Source organism: Vulpes vulpes, chromosome X, assembly GCF_048418805.1.
Source record: "Vulpes vulpes isolate BD-2025 chromosome X, VulVul3, whole genome shotgun sequence".
Lineage (NCBI taxonomy): Eukaryota > Metazoa > Chordata > Mammalia > Carnivora > Canidae > Vulpes > Vulpes vulpes.
In genome coordinates this window covers 83,645,781-83,672,465 of record NC_132796.1, presented here as the reverse complement: position 1 = coordinate 83,672,465, position 26,685 = coordinate 83,645,781, and the positions used below count along the sequence as shown (strand labels likewise).

Genomic DNA, 26,685 nt, shown 5'->3' with positions numbered 1-26,685 from the left:
TTGCACTGTTGGGGATTTACCCCAAAGATTCAGATGCAATGAAACGCCGGGACACCTGCACCCCGATGTTTCTAGCAGCAATGTCCACAATAGCCAAACTGTGGAAGGAGCCTCGGTGTCCATCGAAAGATGAATGGATAAAGAAGATGTGGTCTATGTATACAATGGAATATTACTCAGCAATTAGGAACGACAAATACCCACCATTTGCTTCAACGTGGATGGAACTGGAGGGTATTATGCTGAGTGAAATAAGTCAATCGGAGAAGGACAAACAGTGTATGTTCTCATTCATTTGGGGAATATAAAATATAGTGAAAGGGAATATAAAGGAAGTGAAAAGAAATGTTGGGAAATATCAGGAAGGGAGACAGAACATAAAGACTCCTAACTCGGGGAAACGAACTACGGGTGGTGGATGGGGAGGAGGGAGGGAGATGGAGGGGAATGGGTGACGGGCCCTGAGGCGGACACTTGACGGGATGAGCCCTGGGTGTTTTTCTGTATGTTGGTAAATTGAACACCAATAAAAATTAATTAAAAAAAATTAAAAGGGAGAAAGAACAATAAAAAATAATAAAATAAAATAAAATAAAATTGTCCGTGCCTCCAATGGAGATGCCTGGGTTGAAGCTCATGGAAAACTCTATTCTCAAAGTCAGATTGGAGTATTTGTGTTGATGAAGATGAAAGAGACTGCAGAAAATTACCTTGGGCATACAGCAAAAAATGGCGTGATCACTGTTCCAGCGTATTTCAATGACTCAGAGGCAGGCCACTAAGGATGCTGGCCAGATATCTGGACTAAATGTGCTTTGAGTAATTAATGAACCCACAGCTGCTGAGCTGGCCTATCGTCTAGATAAATCAGAAGACAAGATCATTGCTGTATATGATTTAGGTGGTAGGATTTTTGATATTTCTATCCTGGAATTTCAGAAAGGAGTGTTTGAGGTGAAGTCCACCAATGGAGATACTTTCTTAGGTGGCGAGGACTTTGAACAGGCCTTGCTATGACACATTGTGAAGGAGTTCAAAAGAGAGACAGGAGTTGATCTAACCAAAGACAACATGGCACTTCAGAGGGTTTGGGAAGCTGCTGAGAAGGCTAAGTGTGAACTCTTCTCATCTGTGCAGACCGATATTAATTTGCCATGTCTTGCTATGGATGCTTCTGGACCCAAGCGTTTGAATATGAAGCTGACATGGGTTCAGTTTGAAGACATTGTCACTGATCTAATCAGGAGAACCATCGCTCCATGCCGAAAAGCTATGCAAGATGCAGAAGTCAGCAAGAGTGACATTGGAGAAGTGATTCTTGTTGGTGGCATGACTAGGATACCCAAGGTTCAGCACACTGTACAGGATCTCTTTGGCTGAGCCCCATGCAAAGCTGTCAATCCTGATGAGGCTGTGGCCATCGGAGCTGCCATTTAGGGAGGTGTGTTAGCTGGTTATGTCACAGATGTGCTGCTCCTGGATGTCACTCCTTTGTCTCTGGGTATTGAGACAGTGGGAGGTGTTTTCACCAAACTTATCAACAGAAACACCACTATTCCAACCAAGAAAATCCAGGTGTTTTCTACAGCTGCTGATGGTCAGACTCAAGTGGAGATTAAAGTGTGTCAGGGTGAGAGAGATGGCTTGGAATTCTAATCAAAGGTAAGCAGCCCCTCGTGGAGTCCCTCAGATTGAAGTTACATTTGACATTGATGCCAATGGATTGTACATGTTTCAGTCAAAGATAAGGGTACAGGACATGAGCAGCAGATTGTGATTCAGTCTTCTGGTCAGTTAAGCAAGATGATATTGAAAATATGGTTAAAAATGCGGAAAAGTATGCTGAGGAAGACAGGTGAAAGAATGAACGAGTTGAAGCAGTTAATATGGCTAAAAGAATCATTCATGACACAGAAACAAAAATGGAAGAATTCAAGGACCAATTACCTGCTGATGAATGCAACAAGCTAAAAGAAGAGATTTCCAAAATGAGGGAACTTCTGGCTCGAAAAGACAGTGAAATGGGAGAAAACATAAGGCAGGCAACATCTTCCCTTCAGCAAGCATCACTGAGGCTCTTCGAAATGGCATACAAAAAGATGGCATCTGAGTGAGAAGGCTCTGGAAGTTCTGGCACTGGGGAACAAAAGGAAGATCAAAAAGAGGAAAAACAGTAATAACAAACTTCAGAGTCAAAAAATGATGCTTGGGAGTGAAGGGACTTTTGAGCAGAAATGGGGAAACTTCAATCTTTTACTGTGTTTTTGCAGTATTCTATATATAATTTCCTTAATATGTAAATTTAGTGACCATAAGCTAATGATCATTTAATGAGAATTTCAACCGTACAAAATTCACAGTACTCTGTACTTAGTCATTTATCACCTGCTGTAAAGGGAGGGGAAGATTTGTTGATCATTATATAAACAATGTTTTGTGTTTTAGTAGCTGTATTTTCAAGAGGTGAAACCATCTCTAAGCAGAATGATGAAGGTAGTCAGCCACACACCTGGAATGAGACCATGTGGGGATGAGATCTTCTAGTGAATTAAGAACTACTACACCAGCCTTTGTGTACATGGGATTCTTCATGAAACTGAGGCCTTACAAGGCAAGCCAGCTATGCCATGTTGGAGGGTAGGGCAAGAGTAGCTAGATAACAGAAAAATAGCTGTTAGTTACAGCTTTATATTTTTATTTTATTATTTTTTTCAGCTTTATATTTTTAAAGGTAATAGGGCTCCCTAACTTTCCTAAGGCATATTTTTCTAGCTACCTTCTGGCCTGTGTCTGGCACTTCTGTCCTTGTTGATGGCTCTTTTTTTTTTTAATCCATTCTGGTTTTTTTTTTAAATAAATATGAAAAAGTAAAAAAAAAATACTTTGAAATAAATGAAAACAAAAACAAAACATATCAAAACTTGGGATGAATAGTAAGCAGTGCTTAGAGCTAAAATTATTGCTCCATGTGACTATATTAAAAAAAGAAAATCTCAAAATTAGTATCCTAATCTCTTACTTTGGAGTTTGGAGCAAACTTCAGCAAGCTGAAGAAATAAATAACAACTAGAGTGGAAATAGATAAATAAGTAAATAAAATATAGTAAAATAATAAGGATACTCAAAATCAATTTTTTTTCTTTTGAAAAAATCAACAAAACTCACAAATATTCAAGTAGACAGATCGAGAGGAAAAAGAAAACTCAGATGATTAAAATTAAGAATGAAAGAGGAAATACTGATTTAAAAAAATAAAAATAAATTAAAAGGGAATATTAAAAAATGGTTGTATGCAAACAAAATAGTAACATAGAAAAGACAAACTCTTCTGGGGACACAGTCTATCAGAACTTACTAAAGAGGAAATAGAAATCTGAATGTACCTTTAAGAAATAGATTGAATAAATAATAAAAAAAATTCAACAAGGAAAAGCCTAGCACCAGAGGGCTTTCTTGATGAATTATACAATCACTTAAAAAAGATTTAACACAAATCTTTCACTAACCCTTACATATAATAAAAGAGGAAGGAACAATTTCAATTCATTTTAGGAAGTCAGTGTTATCCTGACTCAAAAATAAAGCAAAGATATAACAATAAAACTAAAAGCTAGTATCTCTTTTGAACATAGAACCAAAATCCTCAACAAAGTAGCAAATCACATTCAGCAACATATGAAAAGGTTCATATGGGAGTGAGCCCAGCAAAACTGGAGGAGCAATTCCAAACATCCATTACTTCACAAAAGCATTGAAAAACAAGCAAGAACTGTCAGAACCAGCTTTGTTAGACATCTGGAAAACAGTTAAAGGTTTACAGCAAACAAGTAAATGCTAAATAAAGAGAAAAAAACAACTTAAAAATGGTAGGAAAGCTTTGTGGCATTTTTACTTGCCCTTACCTCACCCTCTCCTTGGCTCAGCAGTGTCAGGCCTTTGTACCTGGTTCTGGAGACAGCCTAGTGGATGTTATTTGCAAATTACAGTGTTTATCTGTTCTAACCTGCCTGGGGCTATCTGAAAGACTGACAAAAGGTCCCATATCTTTGCCTAACTAAAAATTCACTTAGAGTAGAAAAAAAATGGTAAGCTTTGCTCAAAAATATTGTAAGCCTAAAGAAAAATCCACAGCCAACTGGGACCATAGATTATGTTTGAGCACACAATTGACCACCTACAGCCTGGCAGAAAAATCTGGGGAGACAATTGCTTTGGGAAATAAAGACATTTAGAAACACCTGTGTACACTGAGGGATTTAGAAAGCCACATGCATAGCACTAGACAAAATGCATGCTCAGAAAACAGAATGAAAAACAATTCAGCTAAGTTTTCTGGTGTATATAATAAAAAATAATCTTTCTTCTGATTACCAATGATAAACTCCCCATTTCTTTCTGCACCTTCTCCAGAAATGCCTCTAATGTACATGTTTCTACCATCATTCTGTTCATCATGACAGGCAATATATGTATTCCCTTAGATGATACAGGCTTTCTCTACCATGTTTCTCATTTCCTCCTGAGCTCTCACTGGAAGAGCCTTTAACATCCTTATTTCTATCAAAAGTCTATTCAAGGAAATCTAAGCTTTTTCCACCATGCTTCTCAAATTTCTTCCAGCTTCTATCCATAACTCAAGCCAAAAATCACTTTCGGATTTTTGTATTTGTTACAGCAGCATCCCATTTCCAGGCACAAAAATATCTGTATTATTTTCTTATGGCTTCTATAGCAAATTACTAAAAAGAGTGCATTATTTAAAAATAAACACAAATTTATCCTCTACAGTTCTGGGGACCATAAGTCCAAAATCAAGGTATAAGCAGAGCCATGCTCTCTCTGAGGATCTAGGGTAGAATATGTTCTTGCCTCTTCCAGCTTCTGGTGGCTGACAACATTCCTTTGCTTATGTCCATATCACTCCAATGGAATGTCATTCTACTTTTTTCTTATACGGACACTGATGATGGCCCACCTGAATAATCTCCTCATCTCAAAGTTCTTTTTTTTAAATATTTTATTTATTTATTCATGAGACACACACACACACACACACACACACACACACAGAGAGAGAGAGAGAGAGAGAGAGAAATAGACAGAGGGAGAAGCAGGCTCCCTGCAGTGAGCCTGATGTGGGACTTGATCCCAGGAACCCAGGATCATGACCTGAGCCAAAGGCAGATGCTAAACCACTGAGTCACCCAGGCATCCCTCAAAATTCTTAACTTAATCACATCTGCAAAGACACTTTTTCTAAATAAGATGGTATTTACATTTTTCAGGAATTAAAACTTAATACTTTTTGGGCCACCATTCAACCTACTACATCCTTGAAAAGAGGAACCAGCTTTAATTAAAGAAAAATTATAAACAAACTTCTTGGCCCTACAATCACTTGACTTATTCAGCTTATTCAGCTTCTCTGTTGTAAATAGCTGTTTCTGAGTGGATAAGCCAAAAGGTAGAAATGATTCATAATGCATTTACTGACTATTGAAATTGACAAAAAAATAAAATGAGAGTAATCTGGTCTATTCTGTGTTCTTGATTTTATGTAACAAATTTCTCTTTACTGAATTGAATGTTTTCTAATTGAATGTTTTTGGCCTTCAATAAAGATCTGTTATTGCCAAATTGTTTTACTACAGTTCCTGTTTTTATCCATGTGAAATGTAATATCTAAGTTTTATTGAAGGCTAGGGAAAGATGTTACAGATAATTTTGAAAAGCCATAAAGTATGAAAAGTTTTATATATATATGTATATATATATATATATATATATATATATATATATATATATAGTCAGTCTGGTTTTTCTTCCTTTCTTCTCTTCTAACTTAAAGTGATTTTTTTGTCACTTCATATACTCTAAAAGTTCAAAGCAGCTTCTGATTGTTGAAATAGTTGTTTAAATTGCTATCTCTCTGTTATTTGTAGCTATTGATATGAAGCTTTAATTACATAAAAATAGCTTATGGCAGTTTCTAAATCTAAAATAAAACAAAGAGCTTTGTTAAATTTTGAAAAAGCAACCCCAAATTCAGAGATTTTCTGCTAGTGCCAGGACACTGGCAGTGTGTCAGGTCACTGCCATCATCTTTCTATGGAATAACAGGCATCAGAGCTTTTCTCAAGGCCTATTTGATAGACAGGAACTAGAAGAAACAGAAAAAATGATGAGAAGAAAGTATTGTTCAGGACAGGAAAAGACTGTACATGGCAGGTTAGTGCATACTGGAAAATGTAGTGTGGGTTCAAGCCAGAGTAAGGAAGGTATGGGAAAGGCCAAGAGGGAAGGTACCTGAGTGGCTAAGTGATTGAGTGTCTGCCTTTGGCTCAGGTGGTGATTCCAGGGTCCTGGGATCGAGTCTCGCATCGGGCTCCCCGCAGGGAGCCTGCTTCACCCTTTGCTTCTGTCTCTGCCTCTCTCTCTCTGTGTCTCTCATGAATAAATAAATAAAATCTTTAAAAAAACAAAAGAAAGAAAGGCTAAGAGGAATTGACAGGACCTTTACTCTTCTTCTCTTTAGAGACAGAAAGGTAGGATAGGACAGAAATGTCTAGAACAAGGAAGGGTTGAGCAAGTTGGAACAATGAAGGGAAAAATACGGCATGATAGACTATGTCAGGGTGAACTAGCATAAGGCAGGTGGGGCACCGCTGACAATTGGTCAGGATAAGGTTGAAAAAGTAAAATCTATATAGTGCTAAGAGGGAGGAGAAGAAGGCCATTATAAAACTAAGTGTAAAGTGGGTTATGGTAGGGCATAACTATACCTAACAGAGAATGGAAAGACTAAATAGGATAGAATAGTAGAGGGCACAGAAGACATGGATAAGGTAACACAGGGAAGGGAAGGGCAAGGAATAAGCTGAGTTTGTAAAGACGTCTTGAGTCCCTGATGAAACTAAGAGAAGGGTCCCACTAATTAATAGAAATTATGTGGAATATAGTTATGATTCACATGAGTTTTGAATACTGGTAGTATATACTAAACAAGTCTAAATATTGATTATCCCAAACTCTAAGGGTCCTACATCAAGGTGCCCATCAACACTCATGTTACTCATCACGGAATTTTGTTTTACTCTTGGTCCTTAAACCTTAAATTTGATTTTAAACATATAAATAAAGTAATGCCTACTGTCATAACTAATCTCCACATATTCATAATATAATAGTATTTCTCAATTTGAGTGTTAGGAATCACATGTGGAATTTGTGGAAATTCATATTTTAAGGTTCCTCCTATAATGGCAGATGTAATGAAGTTGGTGCTATATTATTCTCACCAGATTTTTTCAATCAGAAAAAATGAAACCTTACATTCTAGTGCAAAGATCTAAGAGGAGCCAATAATACCACATCTGTCATTAGCAACATCTATTCCAAAGGGAAGAATGTTCACAGTCTTCTTCCCTGAGACAGAGGGTGGGACAATGGAAATATATTTAGTGGACACTACTCCCTCTTTCCAGTTAGTGGATATATTTCCATCTGTTTTAATGTGCCTAGCATTTGAGTATACAACTTACATAAGTCATAATGGAGGTTACTGCCTTGGTTAAGGACTAGATTCATCTCATCTTTGAACTACTGCAAAAGTATTCTAAGTGGAGTCTCCTAGAGTACTATCCCTCTTCATTTCTTTCTCATAGCACTACTTGGTGTAAAATTTTTCGGGAGCTCCCACTACCAATAGGATAATCAAAACAACCTTGAATGAAATGGAAAAGCACATCATTCTAGACTATTATTTAGGCTAAGAAAATCTATTCTTCCCCTTTTTTTGCCAAATGGTCATGCACTCAGCTAGAATCTACATTTCCCACCCTCCTTTGCAGGTAAGTATAACCATATAACTAAATTCAGGCCCATGGAATATGAATGTAAGTACTGTATGCAAGATCTGAGTCATTTCCACTCAAAAGACAAGTTAATTTCTATGGACTTTGATTTTTTAATCCTTCTCAAAGGCTAGCTTGATCTTGTGGATAAGGTCAAGATCCTAGGAGAAGGTGGAGTGAAAAGATGGAAAGAAAATTTGTTTCTTCTATCTGTCCCACCTAGTCTGGAATTGAGAGAGAAATAAACACATGTATTGTAGAATCCAGTATAATTGTGGATGTCTTTTTAGAATAAGTATAACCTTTAAATTAATAAATTAAATATATTTTATGGTCTTTCTTATTTATCTGTGTCTCACTCATGAAGTGTTTCTTGAATGAATGAATAGTGATACACTAATACTGACCAGTCCCTATGCTCAGTGGGAAATCTGCTTGGTATTCTATCTCTCCCTCTCCTTCTTCTGCCCCACTCCCCACTCACATGCATGTGCATGTGTGTTCTCTCTCTCAAAAAAATAAATAAATATTTTAAAATATGATGGCAATTAAATATAGAAAAAAAGAAATGTCTGCAAGCACCAATTGATAATATCTTGGGTTTAAAAAAAGATATCTTAGATAAACAAAGTTAAAAAAATAGAGGATGGACTGAAATAATACTGTCAGGAAGATCACAAGGAATTTACAATGTTGACTCAGTATCATACCCAAAACTGAAAAAGATGAATACATTTTAAGAAACAAATATTTTGGTTTTCATTCTGAAATTGAGAAGTAAAATGATCATGTTTACAGTTTGAATAAAATTTCTCTGACCTTATTCATGAATTGGTGTATTAGATAGTAAGGGGTTTGATCTCAAATCATTCCCACTCCCCTGGCAAGTTACTAAATGAAAGTAGAATAATTGCCCATAATAAAATTGTCATTTTCTTTAAAGGTTCTTGATCTTTCCATATGGTAGTCCTCCTGGTGAATTTTCAAAATATATTATTGGTCATTGATTTTGTTCATGCAAAGTTAGCATTAAAACCCCATTATGAGATGATAAATGGTAAGTTGGCAAGCCCACCAATAGGTAATTTTTTCTGTCAACTTTAAGTGGAATAATAAGCCACAAATATCTTTCTAGAGATGTCAGAGCCTACTAGCCATTAACTTAAGTATTCCAATCTAGCCCTCTCCTATGGGGTTTCTCATAGCTGAAATCCCTCTTCTGGTCTCTATTCTGCCACAAAGTACTCTTGAGTATACCAATTTACAGTTGTCTCCTGCCTAGACCTTACCTTTGAGATCTACTGAATAGGAATGCTGAGTTGATAAGTATCACAATATTAGTAAAAGGAGAGAAGAAGGTCCTAGGTCTTCTTCTTTCTTTATAATCCTCAACACTACATAGTCTTTTAATTTAAACATACCCCCATCATGTCAGTAAGAGAAACAAGGAGTGGCTACCATCTTTCTCCACCCCAGTAGCCTGCTGCTCGCTAAAAAGAATCCTTAGATTTAATCAGTCCAACTAATCTCCTTTACTATGAATGTACTACCATTATTCCATCTGTGACTTTATTTCTTTTGCCAAAAATGCCATCCCTTCTCTATTTACACGTCTTGCATCAATTCAGTTCTTACCTCTTCCATTGAAGCCTTCCCTAAAAAATCGATTATAATTAGCTTCCTCCTTTTAAATTCTCTAAAATATACAGTCTTCACCGTGAATGCAGTAAGGTTGCATACCTATCTTCTACTGATAACAAACTGTCTTATATTAACTAATTCTGGGTTCCATCTACATTGTGTTTATGTACTTCCAAATCCTCCATAGCATCTTACAATGCTCAGCTAATCGCCACTCTTATTCCAAGACAATATATTTCACAGAGCATCCAGAATAATCTTTTCAAAAACATAAATCAAATTATTCCACTCACCAGATTTCAAATCCTCAATGACTTTCTATCACAGGTAGAATAAAATCAAATCTTTTTACCATGGCCTACAATGCTCTGTGTAATCAAAGTACAAACCATATTAAGGATCAGCTCTAACTGGTTTTAATCTCATGACTAAGACTCTTCTACCAACTTTCCTTCTAATCAAGACATAAAAGTATAGTGTTCCACTGAAATGCAGCCCAGCTCAGCTTGTTGCCACATTAGGATGGATATGTTCAGCAAACACTTGCCATGTTATTTTACAAGTTATTTCATTCAAGATATTTATTCAACACCGACAATATGCTGGGTTATGTTCTAGATGTGGCAGTATAGAAAAAACAAGAAAATGTCTCTGACTTCTTGATTTATTCTAATTAGGGTAACCAACTGTCCTGGTTTAAATCAGGAAAAAGAGGTTTTCTGTGACATAAGGTTTCCAGTGGTAAAACTTAGAAAATCTCAGAGCTAAAACCTGTGATGAGTTGATCATTGTAATTCTAATGGAGGAAACAGAATAAATATATACATACAGAAAAGACATCTAACATATACCTGTTGAATCAATAAGTCAATACAAATTGATTAAGGAGGAAAAAAGTCTGCATATGTCTTAAAACATCAGTTAATGAGCTTGAAGCCCACCTTATGATTTTCATATGGAATTTACCGTGTGTATTGTTGCATAATAAATTATCCCAAAACTCAGTGGGTTAAAAAAACCAAGCATTTACTTTCTTACAGATTCTAAGGTTGAGGATCCATATAGGAGTGGCTTAGCTTCATGGTTCTGGTTCAAGATGTGCCATGAAGTTGCTGTCCAGATGGCACCAAGGGCTTCAGTCATTAGAAATATTGATGGAGGCTATGGGGTTTTCCATTAAGCTCATTTATATGATTATTGGCAGGCCTTAGTTCTTCATAAAATCTTGGCCAGAGGCCTCAGTTACCCATAATGCCAGCCTATCTCTAAGCCACCTTACTGTCCTCAGCTGTCTTATTCCAGAGCAAATGATTATAGAGATCCCCCAAGATGGAAGCCCTCAGTCTTTTTATAACTGAATATAGGAAGCAATATCCCATGTACTATCATTTCTGCCATATCTTATTGGTAATAGAGACCAAAAATGATCAAATGTGGAAAGAGCCTATATAAAGCTGTATATACTGGGAGATGGGGCTTATTAAATGCCAATTTGGAGTGTTGTTAACACACCATGTTTCTATTTCAGATCATCTCTGTTTCTTACCTTAAACCAGTAGTTTTAAAATTTAGTGCTAAAGAATCCCCTTTTAAAAATACAGAATATCAGGGTCCATATCTAAAGATTTTGATTCAGTATGTTAGGGTACAGCATTTTTATGAAGGCTGTGTGAAGATCACACATTAAGAACAGAACTCAAAGCATATTCTCAGGACATTTTCATTTAGTCCTGTTGGTTTAAACTCCCTCTTATATAAAGACTTCCATACATATTTTTTTCTGGTCTAGCTTCAGCATCATTTCACAGAGATGTTTCCCAGGTAGTTCAAACCCATTTTTTTTATCCCAACCCAAACCATTCCATAGCTGCAACTTTTCCTCAGTTCCTGAAATTGATGAACAGAAATACCATTTTTTTCAATAGCTCAAGTGAGAACTCCTTTGCTTTGCTAAAACCCCTCATATCAACATATCACAAAGTATATTGATTCTATTTTCTTATTATTTTTAAACTAGTCTTCTCTTTCTTTGCCAATGACTTAGTTCATGCACTTACTTCCTATTGGATTGCTGACGATTACCTTTAACCAACTGTACATGATGTCAATGCTACCCTTTTCCAATCTATTCTCCATACCACTGCCAGAACGTTTTTCTAGAACAATGATTTGATCATCTTACTTCCTACTCAAAACCCTTCCACAATTCCTATTACTTTCTGAATAAAATACAAACTTTGTACTGCAATATAGAAGGATCTTTTTTTTTTAATCCAGGCTCTGCCAATATCTCCAGTTTTGCCTCCTGAAATTCCAGGAGGAATTAATAGAACAATGTGAAGTTACAGAACTCACTGCAGTATCTCAGGTCTCCATGATATTTTTAAATCTGTAAATTCCTATTCATTTTGGGACTCAGTTCAGGTATCCCTTTCTCTAGAAATCTTTTGCTATGGTTTTCTACCAAAAGAAAAAAAATCCTCTTAATCGCTTTCTTTGTATGGTTACTTTACTGAGTGCCTATTAATTGAATAGTAAATGTTTCATAAAACCTTTATTATTCACTGACTGATAAGTATAATATATGAATTATTATCAGGAAATATAAGAGGAGATTTTAATTTAGGCTAACAATACATCTTCTTTGAATCTGCCTTTGGAATCATAGAACAATGAAACAGCAACAAAAATGACCTCAAGTTTGGATAACATCTAATTTTTGTCCTATCCTCATTTTGCATGTAAGAACACTCAGATTTTTAATTATTAGTTTCATTCAAAATCAATAGCAAGTTAATGAGAAGATGAAACTAGAATATATTGGTATAGGCAGCATATGCGTATGGAGAATGAGACATAAATACACACACATCCCCTATATCCTCATATATCAAGCAAGACCAGATTTCACTTAACCTGGCATTAAGATAATATCTGAGCATACCAGTTAATGTTTGTTGAGCAAGAATGAGAAGACATAGTTTGCACAAAGTTAAGAGGGGTTTTGTTTTTTAGTGAGAGAGAGAGAGATCAAGTGAGTGCCTGGTCAAATGAAAGGAAAAAGAAATGCAGGTGATATACCATTCATTGGAAAAATTGGACCCTTGACCCTACTTAATGAGTTAGCAATTGAGTCTTATAGAGAAATGGGCTTTAGGCAACAGCTCTCTGTTTCCTAGGGAGACTGTGAAATATGGTGAAATAAGTAATACTATTTCAGGGCCTGGATGACAAAGCATAACACAAGAAGAAAGGACATTTTTCCATTTCTGCAAGGACCATGACATAGTTTTTAGCCACTTAAGATTCCAAAGGGCCATGTATCATTTCTGCACCCCACAGGTTTGCAGCTGGAAAAGAATTAGAAGATAGTTCCCTGTCATTCATACTATGGATTTGGGAAAAATACAGTGTCAGCTCGGGTTGCAATAACAAATTACTACAGACTGGGTGGCTAAACAATACACATTTATTTCTCACTGTTCTGGAGGCAAGAAAGTCCAAGTTCGAGGTACCAATAGACCAGTGAGAATCTCCTTCTTGGTTTGCAGATGATCATATTCTCACTGTATCATCACATGTCAGAAATTAGAGAGAGAAGGAAGCAAACTCTCCTATGTCTCCTCTTGTAAGGACACTAATCCTATTGTGAGAATTCTACCCTCATGATCTAATCACTTCCCAAAAGCCTCTTCTCCAAATGACAACACATTGGGGATTAGGATTTCAGCATATAAATTGTGGCGGGACACAAACATTCAATCCATAGTGAACACCATCACCAAATACTATCTTGAAGTATTTTATTGAACATAGTAAACACCATCACCAAATACTATATTGAAGTATTTTATTGGACATGGTTCAAAAACATGGAATATAACATGAAAATATTGCTTGTGAACATGTGTGAGACACACGGTTTTGGATAAACAAAAATGAATCTGAGAATGGTGGTCTTTCTAACATTCTAGGATCTTCCACATGAGACCCATCTAGTTTGAAGAATGCTGAATGAATAATCATTGTATTTGCAGTATGTGCCATTCTGACTTCAGTAGACAATGATAAACATTCTGTGTTTGTCAATATAATTTGAAACAAAGTAAACATAGCATGCTTCAGAGTCATGCAATGAAATTAGCCTTGTTGACTAATGTCCACAGAAGACGAATTAGTGTATACATGTATGGAGTGGGAGGGGTACTGTAAAATGAGAATTGTTATTGCCAAAATTCTCATGGAATTATATTTCCTGCCTCAGTATGAGATACACTATCTATGGAGGCAGCAAAACTTTTCTGAAAAATAAAAATTAAATAAGGTTAGCTTTTAAATAGAACAGATGGCTTTATTTGTATCCCAAAATATTCAACTGTCAAACGCTTTTTCTCCATATTGTGCAAAGAAGTATTATTGGAATTTATTATTGTATGAAAGAAGACAATGTTCTGCAGATCTGAAGAAAAGTCAAAGAACTGTCAAAGGTCCTAATAAAGAAGCTCTCTATTGGAAGAAAAATATTTAAAATCAACGCTTTTTAAAACTCTGAAAATTAACTAAAGACATATAATAATCCAAGGGGTAATTTTTTCAAGATAAACAGTTGAATCTCTGTAAAAACAGTAAGCTATGTGGTATTTTAGCTTGCCCTATTACTATCCTCCACTCCCCAGATCTATGGGAACATTAAAACTAATAGCTTTGGAAGTATAGTAGCTATGAAAACCAGCACAGTAGCAACCATTGGAGGGAACAGAAATAGGTTTGGAATTTGACAAAACCTATCTCCTGGTAATTATCATTACTTGACATGACTGGAAACTCCTTGCATAGCTCCCTTCTCAGGATTGTCTTTAATTGACCTGAATCAGAGCTCCCTCTGTGCCAACAAACCAATACTTAGAAAATTTGTTGAAAAAAATAATGGTAATTTTTAAACACTGCAGCTGCCTGATATAGTGTTATCAGTGGAGTTAACAAGAGGCTGATTAAAAAAATGTAAAAGGAAAAACTGGTGAATGAGATGTTCATAGCAGGCTTTGAAAAGCTCAACATGTTTCTGGGATGCTAGAAGTCCATGTAGGTGTTGAGGACTATAGGCATGCCCAAGAATGACCTCAGAAAACCTTAATCTTTCACCTCTGACATTGAGGCTCCAAATAAACAGGAAGCAAGGCTAAGCCAGAGCTGTAAAGTACAGGACCATTGAAAGTATGTGTCAAGGAACATACAAAATTCTTCAGCATAAGCTGGAAGAATTGATTGTTCACAGCATTGAAGGAAATCTCTGTCCAGTTGTTAGCTGATTGTTGGACTAACCAAACAGACATTTTACTGGCTACATATGAAAAACAAAACAGATTTTCTAAAATTAAGAAAGTCGCTAAACAAATGAAGAATAGCAACAACAACAGCTAAGAGCAATAACAGCAAATCATGGGGAGAGTGAAATTCTGATTTCCAGTTATCACATTTTATTATTTAAACTGTCAAGTAAAACATTAGAATACATGCAAAGAAATAGGAATGGATTGCCCATACAAAGGAAAAAAGGCAGATAACAAAAAATGTCCCTGTGGAAGCCAAGATGTTGGACTTATTAGAAAAAAAGCTTTAAATAAGTTATTAAAAATGTTCAAATAAAGAAAAACATATCTAAAGAATTAAATGGAGCATATGATAATGATATCTCACCAAATTGAGAATGTTATTAAAGAGACAAATTATTAAAGAAAAAAATAGCAATTCTATTGCTTAAAAATCACAATAATTGTGTCAAAGGTCTGTAGAACACCATCACATATACAAATAGATGATAGATAGATAGATAGATAGATAGATAGATAGATAGATAGATAGATAGATAGATGATAGATAGATGATAGATAGATAGATAATAGATAGATAGATGATAGATAGATAATGGGAGTTCTGAAAGGAGAAGAAAGGGCAGAAAGAGCAGTTGAAGTACTACTTGGTAAAAATTATTAACATTTGGTAAATCTACACAGCCAAGGAGTTCAATGATCAATCAGTAGGATAAACTAAATAATATCCACATATCCACACATCACAAACAAATTGCCAAAGTCAAAGATAAAGAGAGAATCTTGAGAACAGCAGGTGAAACGTGACTCTTACATATGAGGGGTCCTCAATAAGAATAACATTTGACTTCACATCAGAAATCATGGAGGCCAGAAAGCAGTGGGACAATATATTTAACATGAGGAAAGGAAAAAAAAAATCAAACAAGAACTCTACACCAAGTAAACTACACTTCAAAAACAGATCTTAAGGGACACCTGAGTGGCTCAGTTGGCTAAACATCTGACTTGATTTCAGCTCAAGTGCTGATCTCAATGTCATGAGATCAAGCCCCACAACTGGCTCCCTGCTCAGCAGGGAGTCTGCTTGAGATTCTCTCCCTCTGCCCCTACTCATGCATGCATGCACTATCTCTCTCAAATAAATAAATAAATCTTTAAAAAACAGATTTTAAGACCCTAAATTAAGAGTAGTTACAACTAGTAAACTTTTATAAATCAGCAACAAAAAATAATCTAATTTGAAAAAAGGCAAGTCTCTGAATAGACATTTATTCAAAAAAGATAAATGAATGGCCAATAAGCACGTGAACGTTTGTTCAAAATCATTAGCCATTAGGGTAATGCAAATCAAAATGATATTAAGGTACCACTATACAGGGGGCGGAGCAAGATGGCAGAGGAGTAGGGTCCCCAAGTCACCTATCCCCACCAACTTACCTAGGTAACTTTCAAATCATCCTGAAAACCTATGAATTCGACCTAAGATTTAAAGAGAGAACAGCTGGAACAGTACAGAGAGGAGTTTGCACTTCTAACAAGGTTGGAAGGTGGGGAAAAAAAAAAAAAAGAATCCAGTGGGGGAGGGCCCCCGCGAGGAGCTGGGCTAAGGCCGGGTGGTGAGAGCCTCCAGGACAGGAAAGCCCAGCCCTGGAGAAGCAGGAACTTTAAAAATCCTCACAGGATTCTTTCCAGACAGAAAGGTGCTTAGCAGAGAACTCTGGCAGGACCACAGGACGGGCGGTGGAGCCTCCAGTCTCCCGGAGTCACTAACAGAGGACGTCTGCTGAAGAGAGAGGACACCACAGACTGTGGGCCGATCCCTGTAAAGCCCTGGAGCGTGCCTGGTGGGGCCTCGGGAGAACCTCAGGTGGTGGCTCTGGGGGAGGGGCTGAGCCCTGCAGCCTTCGGGAGCCACAGCCCTGGAGCGATGCCAGCAGCCCTGGATCCCAGGGCGCCAGGGGACACAGCCCAGGATCCTGCACTTGCCCTGGGACAGGAGGAGGCAGGGAGGGCATAGGACAGTGAGGACTCTCCTGCCGCTGGGCACCCCCAACCTGTGCAGATCAGTGCCCCGCCGCCCCAGGAGCATGTAGGCCAGTGCGGACTGGGGGCTGGGGTAGTTATTGCGGGAGCTGACTCCAGGGCCGGAGACCTGACCACTACCAGTGTGGTTGTTCCTCCTTGTGTCAACCTGTGCCTAGAACAGAGCAGTGCTGCCAGGGAACAAGGGCCACACAGGATAAACAGCTCCCACTGAGCTGTGCACCTGGCAGTGGGCAGGGCAGCTCCCCCAGGTGCATACACCTGAGAATCAGCACAGCAGGCCTCTCCCCGAGAAGACCAGTTGGAAGGACAGGGGAAGAGCAAGTTCTTGGCCGAGCACCACTGGAAAGTCCTGGAAAGTCGAGGGATTAGAGTTTACAGTATATAGAACCAGAGGATACCCCTCCTTGTTTTGTTTGTTTGTTTGGTTTTTCTTTTCTTCCTTTTTCCAGTACAACTCGTTTTAAGCCACTCTGCACTGAGCAAAATGACTAGAAAGAAGAACTCACGACAAAAAGATTTACCCCAAAGATAGAGATGCAGTGAAACGCCGGGACACCTGCACCCCGATGTTTATAGCAGCAATGTCCACAATAGCCAAACTGTGGAAGAAGCCTCGGTGTCCATTGAAAGATGAATGGATAAAGAAGATGTGGTCTATGTATACAATGGAATATTACTCAGCCATTAGAAACAACAAATACCCACCATTTGCTTCAATGTGGATGGAACTGGAGCGTATTATGCTGAGTGAAGTAAATCAATCAGAGAAGGACAAACATTATATGGTCTCATTCATTTGGGGAATATAAAAAATGGTGAAAGGGAATAAAGGGGAAAGGAGAGAAAATGAGTGGGAAATTCAGAGAGGGTGACAGAACATGAGAGACTCCTAACTCTGGGAGATGAACAAGGGGTGGTGGAAAGGGAGGTGGGCAGGGGGTTGGGGTGACTGGGTGATGGTCACTGAGGGGGGCATTTGACAGGATGAGCACTGGGTGTTATGCTATTTGTTGGCATTTCAAACTCCAATAAAAATTATATATACAAAAAAAATGGTACCACTCTACACCGCAAGGATGGCTATAATCAAAAGAAACAACAATAGCAAGTGTTGGTGAGGATGCAGAGAAATTGAAACTGAAGGTGACAAGGATATGCCACTGCAAAATATGCCACTTGGACATAAAGATTATTTTGAGCTGAAGGCAATGAAGAAACATAAGACAGAAGAGGAACTCTCTGCCCTCCCTTTTTCTAGCCAAATCTGAGCATACATTTCCCTTTGGTAGTGTCCCCCTCTCCTTGCATCTACCAGAAAGTGGAGATGACTCATCAATTGAGACAGCATTGACTTTGTCTACACAACTAATCTTACTAAATAACCCTCATTTTCTTGTCATGACCTCAAAATTTAACACCCTTTGTTAGAGTGGTATATAAGCCCCTGGGCCTAACCACTTCCTTGGGATTTTCATTTTCTTCCAATAGAACTGCTGAGCGCATGTGAAATAAACTTGTCTCATATTAATCTGTCTTTTGTTATTTTAATTCACAGTTCTAAGACACTTAAGATAGTAGAGGAAAAGTTTCTTTCCTCCCCTACAGAAGCTTTATTCACTGCTAATGGGATTGTAAAATGGTGTAGCTGTTTTGGCAAAACAGTTCGATAATTCCCCTAAAAATTCAATGCAGAGTAGCCAGCAATTTTACTGCTAGGTATGTACCCAAAAGAACTGAAATAGATAAGTACACACAAAAACATGTGCAGGAATGTTGAATGCAGCATTATTCATAATAGTCATAGGGAAATGGGGAAATGGGGAGTGACTGCTAATGTATAGGCTTCTTTTCAGTTGATAAAAATTTTTGAAATTAAATAATGGTAACACTTGTAGCATTCTAGTTGCCCAGTGAATATACTATAGACCATTAAAGAATAAATTTTATGATATGTGAATTTCATCTCAAAGAGTTGTAAAATTGCTAATAAATCCGATTAAAAAGAATATCCACAGTTTTTCAAAAATGTTAGTCTGTCATATGGATAAGATATTCCCTATCAGTGCCCTCCTATTGCCATAAGAACAGAGTAACATTTGTCTGTCAAATGACAACCTTTTGTATGCTAATTATCAATATTTTCATTAGAGTTCCAGAATTTTTTCTTTCACATGCTAATCATCTATAGTATTCCAATTAAATATTGGATTTCCTATTAAGACAGAAGGCTTTCACTGAGTTCTTATAAATGTCAAGAATATGAGAAATTTGAAATCACGAGTAAATTCATGAGTACTAAAAATATTAATGACTGCCAAAAGAAGTCAAGTCTATATCAGCGAACCAACAGGTCTGGCTTCTTTTATTCAAATTTTGGTATAGTCATATAATAATAACAATAATAATAGGTAAAATTTATTGAAACTTACTATATAACATCAAATGAAATAAGAAAACTATGATTTTTATAGATATGGAAACTGAAACATAAAGTGGCCTAAGGCCACTCAGTTAACAAGTGGCAGAACTGGGATTATTTGAGTTTATCCATATACTGACATGTCTAATCCTTTTAAACTTGATTTTCAGTAACCAGTTTAGAAAGCAAGTATTTCTTTTAACAAAGTGGAATAATAAAATATGATAATGTAGCATATTTCTTCTATTCTTGTAGTAAATAAAGCTAGGTATAGCATAAAATTAGACTTTTATTCTTTTTTTTTTCAATCAGAATCTAACAACTCTGGTCTTTTGATCTCAATATTCTCAAGGAATCAGATTTTAAGGAAAAGTATTTGATCACAGTGCTATCATTTCAGTTATTTTCAAATTCCCAAACAAAATATATTGTTACTGTATATGTACATCTTTCAAATATGAATACAATATGTAGTTTGATGAAATGGGCGAATAGACCAATGGACTATTGTATTCCCAAAATAAAACCTAGCTTTGATCAGAGTTTTAGCTGTATAACAGTTTCTGATTTGTAAGTACACACGAATATTTACAAATTCCAGATAAATCATGTATGTCTTAATGTTTCATAATCATATGATCAGGCAATATGAGAAAAAATGGTGAGTTACTTGGTTGTAATGACTATTTCTTAGCCTATTAGCAACATTCATATTTCTCATACTGTATTTATAATTCATAACATTTGGCTGAACAACCAACCAAAACATCTCATAGCTTTGTTTTTATGTTATCCCAATACCTACTAAGGAAGAATGTTTTCATTGCATAGATATAAACGTTTCAGAGTCAAAAGTGGTGGGGAAAATGTGAGTACACCCATTCAGAAACTCTGCAAGTAGTTAACATATACACTTGATAAACAGACAAATTTATGCTTTCAAATGACATCCCAGAATTTTAAACATCACTCCAAGTCATGACGGTTGTCACAGAAATTACCTGCAGTAGAGGATAAGGAATTACAAGGTATACATTTTACAATTCCTGTTACTAGGATTTTGATCTACAACATGCTTTGAAAGTAGTAGTATGCAAGGTACTAAATTGAGTTATATCAGTAATAAGTGAGTATCAATTATTAGTGATATTTAAAAAAAACTATGATCAAGGTTTTTTTTTTTTTTAAAGATTTTACTTATTTATTCATGAGAGAGAGAGAGAGGCAGAGATACGGGCAGAGGGAGAAGCAGGCTCCATGCAGGGATCCAGACGTGGGACTCAATCTCAGGTCTCCAGGATCACGCCCTGGGCGGAAGGTGGGCACTAAACCACTGAGCCACCCAGGGATCCTCCTATGATCAAGTTTCAAAGGCTATTATCTTAGAAATTTTCTTCTGAGTCTTACATCTGAACATCTCAAATGATTTTTAGGGAAAAATCATAGAAAATAATAGACATTTTCACTTCACAAAAATATGCACTGCCTTTTTTTTTTAAGATTTTATTTATTTATTTATTTATTTATTTATTTATTTATTCATGAGAGACACAGAGAGAGAGGCAGAGACAGGCAGAGAGAGAAGCAGGCTCCATGCAGGGAGCTCAATGTGTGGTACTTGATCCGGGGACTCCAGGATCATGCCCTGGGCCAAAGGGAGGCGCTCAATCGCTGAGCCCCCCAGGCGTCCCTATGCACTGCCTTTTTAATAGCCCCTTTAGTAAAATGAGGTTTATTACATTACCTTCAACATAGGGATTTTACCTTAAAATATGGTTCTATTATGAAAACCTTATACATGTAACCCAGTAGCCTTTCTGGACAAGGAGATATTACATTTAGGGATAGAACTGCCAACCACCCCCAAAGTTCTCTACCTCCCCAAGTATTAACTCTTCTGCTTCTTTCTGTCTGATGTGATGTCTGGACTTCTTTCAATATGTATTAGAAACGGCCTAATGAGTTTATTAAATGTATTGTATTTTCTTGTGTCATTGCTGCCCATTGACCCGATCATTTGTAGTTCTTACAATTGGGCAAATAAGAACTTCTTTGAAAATACCATTCTAATGTCATAACAAAACTGATCTCATGTATGCACAAAGTAAAGCTATAAAGCAATGAAAATGATTCCTCAAATGAACAAAAAAAAGGAAATGAAGGATGAACTAAGTATCAGTTACTTTCTTATTTGACAGATACATTTGTTTTTATTCACTGTTTTCCTCTCAGCTTATTCACAGTTTTGTAACAAAATTGAATTTTTATATGGCCCTTTCTACAATTACTTTGTGAAAACCCACAATTTAAGAGACACTAACGTCTTTTCTTTTAAAAATAAAGAAGCTTCCTCTTTTTAGAGAAGGATCGGCAGCAGTTTTTCTCTCTAAACAAAACCTCTGCTTTATGGTTCATGTTCAGATGTAGACTTCATTCAAATCTGCTTCCCTTCTTCTCAGCTGCTAATGGGAGCATATGGTAACATTTCTGCCGAAGCTAGTTTAAATCATCTCCCTTAAAGTGAGGCTGAGTAGATAACTTCACAAGTTATCTGCTTTATACAAAGAGGTCTATTTTGACACAGTGTATGGTTGTATATATACAACTGAATAAATACATTTTAAAATAATAGATTTTCTTCTCCCACACACTGAATGGAGTTCATTGTATGGTGAAAATGGCTGACATGTAATCCTTCCCTGAGAGCAGCATTAACCAAAAAAAGTGGGGATAAATCAACAGACCCATGGGTTTGTTCAGGAAAGGGAAAAACACTGTGGGGGTAGGATTTACATGAGTCTTCTTTTCAATATACCTTTGCCTCAGGGATGATGGGCCATATAAGGAAGCTTGTATTCCACTCCCCTTGCAGAATTTGAGGTATTTTTGTTTTTTGTGCTTTTTTAAAAAATCTATGAGTAGGAAGAAATGTACAGCACATATTAACAAAGAACCTTCCTGCAACATTTTAAGTGTCAAAAAAGTCATGTCTATATCCAGTGGGATTTTCTTTTTAAGATTTAAATCTATTCCTGCTACAATAAATTAGGCTATTCAAACAATTCAGTGCCCATCCATCTAGTCTCATGCTTTTGAAATATAAAGCTTTCAGTCCTGTTGCTTATAAAATCATATAGTGCTTTCATTCCAATTTATGTTGATTTAGTTCAAATAATGGAAATTTTAAATCACATCACAGCTATTTTGACAGGCATACAGACCATGGTAAAATGGTTTTGGACACGTGTTCAGAATTTTATAAGCAAAGCAAAAAATAACAAATATAAATATCAAGGATATAAATATAAAGGATTCCTGACTTACAATGGCTGTTCTTTGCATGAAATTCATTTGTAAGCAATTATTTTATGAGGTTTCAGTAATATACACTAAAATAAACATAATATTGTAAATATATCAAAACTTCCATTAAGTTTAGTTTTACATCAAAATTCTCATAAAAAAGATGTTGCGGGCAGCCCCGATGGCTTAGTGGTTTAGCGCCTGCCTTCGGGCCAGGGCGTGATCCTGGAGACCGGGGATCGAGTCCCACATCAGGCTCCCTGCGTGGAGCCTGCTTCTCCCTCGCCTGTGTCTCTGCCTCTCTCTCTGTGTCTCTCATGAATAAATAAATAAAATCTAAAAAAAAAAGATGTTGCATTCTATTTCCATAGAAAATAAAGGGCAATGACATTGCCAAGTTATGAGACTGAGTTCTGATCCACAAAAATTTAATTAGTGAGGTCCTAATGCCATATATTCCAATAGATCAAAAAAATTTGGACTAAAAGTGAATGATTCCCTTAATCCTGACAAACATTGAGTGTCTTACCTACACAGAGAGTTTTCCACACAGTACTCCAATTGATTGACAAGTTTATAGATCAAAGTTCTTTTCCCTTTCACCTCATATTATTTCTCTTCCAAGGTTATTTCTACCACAGATGCTCTCTGCACTTGGTAGTTATAATTACTGAACTTGAACAGTTTAGCTTTCTGACCATTATAAGAACTCAGGGTAGAGTTGGCCTTACACTCCAGGATAATAGCCAGTGGGATATAAAGATTACTAGACTCTGTAATACCCTACTCTCCTGGAGACTCACTATAGTGTAATTCCCATCAGTAAGGGTTTCCCCTTTATGAGCAGTCTCTTTCAAAATTTCTCTTGGAGACGTAAGAGATCAGGTATCTGGTACCTTATTGACAGTTAATTTACCAGAACTCTTTCCTTCATGACTTGGAAGATACGGGCCATCAGGAAGGCACTGGACACCCGAGGCTGAGGCATTACACGGGGGCAAAGAACATTCAAGAGGGTGGCAGAACATCTCTGAGGATCAATAGTACCTCCTTTACAATTTGACTAAGGACTGAACCCTTGAGCCAAAAGAACCTCTCTAATGAACAGTTGTGTCCATAGGGCACACCTCTGAAGGACAATTATTTCTGGCTGGAATGTACAAAATTAAATAGCTTATTTTCCCCCTCTTGTTCCATTTAGGTTATAAAATCTTAAATACAAATCCCAGGACAAAGTTCCTTAATAAAGAGGAAATTCCTCCGGAATTGAGTAGGGAAGATTAGCAGTAGCTATTATCCCCTTTTATATTCATGTAGCTACTTAAAACAAAATGAAAGAAGACCCCCTGCCTTGCTTACATTGTAAACACATGGGAAAGAATGGGATCACTTGCCCAGGCAGGCCTGTATGTGCTTGAAGGGCATTCCAAGGTCCTGCACCTCCACCTCCCAGCTGACTTGGCATTCATACCATTCAAGTCATTCTAGACCTGTTTTAACAAATGAAATAGAAGAATCAGGGGACCCTAGAGCCCCCAGGGTCATCCTCTTCCTAGTTCCATGATAGTAGCTCTATGACATCACTGAATGCCTCACTACATGGAATAAATAAAGATAATATTTTTTTAAAGATAATATTAATGAAAGTTCATCATACACCTGGAACTACGTTTATCTGAGTTAACTGTGGCAACAATTCAGTTTAGTATGCTTATTATATTCATTTTGTAGATGCAGAAATAGGCAAGGAAAGGTTATTGAATGCCCTAAAGTGACACAACTAGTGAGCAGCTGAAAAAGGATTTGGATCCTAGCAATGTCCCCACATTGCCCACTCTTCCTACTGTTATACTAAATTGTCAGTGGATGAACAGGGCCCAATGAAAATGTCATCAACAGTCCCACACTTTACACACTGTTGTATATTTTACATCATGGAGACAAATATTCCGGTGGATGACTAAACATTTTAGTTTTTTTCTGGGTGTTCTGGCATTATAGGAAGAAAGGAAAGGGACTTCTATTCAGTTATTTACCATTTGTGGTGATATGAGCACTCCATAAACAGAACGAGAGAAATACATGGTAGTGGTCGTACTATGTCTCTGTTGTGTTGAAATGCACCTCTACAACTTCAATTGCTTGGCTTAATATATTTCAGTAACATGTCTCCAGGAGCAGCCTCAGCAAAACTGTGAAAGATTCATTTCTGGCGCCTTTTACATCTTCAGGGATGCACTACCCTTTTGTTCTCACCAGATGAAAAATGATTCATGCTTTATAAATCCCCCACTCACAGCATGCTCTTTAAAACAATCCATTTATAGTAAGTCATCGGATAAGGGTCAACATTTTAAGTAACTGTGGTGCAAACTGATGGTAAAATTTCAGGTACCTGTCATGGGTGACACTTGGTGAACATAATGGACTTCTGAGGCCCTTACAAGCCCCCTACAAAACCACAGGATTATATGATTCCAAGGCCTGTGTAAATCTTTGTATAGGAAAAATACAGTGATAAAATCAATGACTGATTAGTTACTAATTATGTAAGTTAAAAGGATGGGGAACACAGATTCCACATGGTAGTGGTTTAGACCAGAACTATTTCTTTGAAAATTTCAGTGAACAAACTACTTTCACTATGCTCCTGCCTCCCAAAGGCTGTAGTTGAAGACCCATTGTAAAGGCTACACAGGTGCCAGTTACTGTAAAACATAACCTGTTAATTTCCCTGTGTGTCAACCTCTCTCTCCTTGTCCCCTTCTCTCAAAATTGTCTTTAGAAATACAGCTCTCAGCTCTGCTGTTGTAGCATAGACGCATCTATAGAAAACATGCAAACACATGGGTGGAGTTCTTTTCCAGTAAAACTTAATTTAAAAGACAGGTGGCTAGCACACAGGCCATAGAAAGTTGAACCCTTTTCTACAAGTGTTATAATTTTAGGTTTTATATTTAGATCTATGGTAAATTTTGAGTTAACTTTTGTATATGGTACAAGATATGGATCAAATTTCATTTTCTTGCATATGGATATCTAATTGGCCAGTAACTTTTGTTGAAAATCCTTTTTTCCACTCGCTTTCTTTTGTACTTTTGTCAAAATCAGTTGCCCATATACTTGTGAGTTTCTTTCTCAGCTCTTTCCTCAGTTCCATTGATTTGTCTATACTGGAGGTGAAAATCACACTGCTTTCTATGTTTTATGACTATATAATGAATCTTGAAATCAGATAGTGTTAACCCTCCAAGTTTGTTCATTATTTTCTGCCTGCGTTTTCTGTTCATTTCTGGTTTCAAGCAATCCAATAGTGATGTGCCTTGTAGTTTTCCTTGAGCTCTTGTCCTTGAGGTTCTTTGAACTTTCTGGTTTATGATTTTTATCAATTTTGGAATTTTTTTGGCCATTATTTCTTGAAATATCTTTCCTGTCCTCCTCTTTGTCTCCTCTTCTGTAAGCACATGAATTATACATATATAGTAGGCTTCTTGAAGTTATCCCAGAGCTCAGTAATGGTCTGTTTCTTTCATTGGATTATTTTTCACTCTTTGCTTCATTTTGGAAAGTTTCTATGGATATGCCTTTGAATTAATTAATCCTTTCATCTCCAATGCCTAGTCTGCCCTTAATCCCAAGCAGTGAATTTTTCATCCCGTACGTTGTAGTTTTCATCCCTAGATATTTTACTTGAACCTGTTTAAATATTTTTAATGTCTCTGCTTACCTTCCTGCACATACATAATACAATTATAACAACTGGTTTAATGTCTTTATCTCCTATATCTAATATATAGGTCAATTTTAATTATGTGATTTTTCTCTTCATTATAAATTATATTTTCCTCTTCTTTCCATGCCTGCTAATTCTTTTTTTTTTTAATTTTTATTCATTTATGATAGGCACACAGTGAGAGAGAGAGAGAGGCAGAGACACAGGCAGAGGGAGAAGCAGGCTCCATGCACCGGGAGCCTGACGTGGGATTCGATCCCGGGTCTCCAGGATCGCGCCCCGGGCCAAAGGCAGGCGCCAAACCGCTGCGCCACCCAGGGATCCCCCATGCCTGCTAATTCTTTATTGGATGATGGA

The 26,685-nt window shown here is 36.9% G+C and overlaps 1 pseudogene; it reads left to right on the top strand.

The window, feature by feature from the left end:
• Positions 1–596: 596 nt before the first annotated feature.
• On the top strand, positions 597–2,177 carry LOC112908451 (stress-70 protein, mitochondrial pseudogene; annotated as a pseudogene).
• The last annotated feature ends 24,508 nt before the right edge of the window (positions 2,178–26,685 follow it).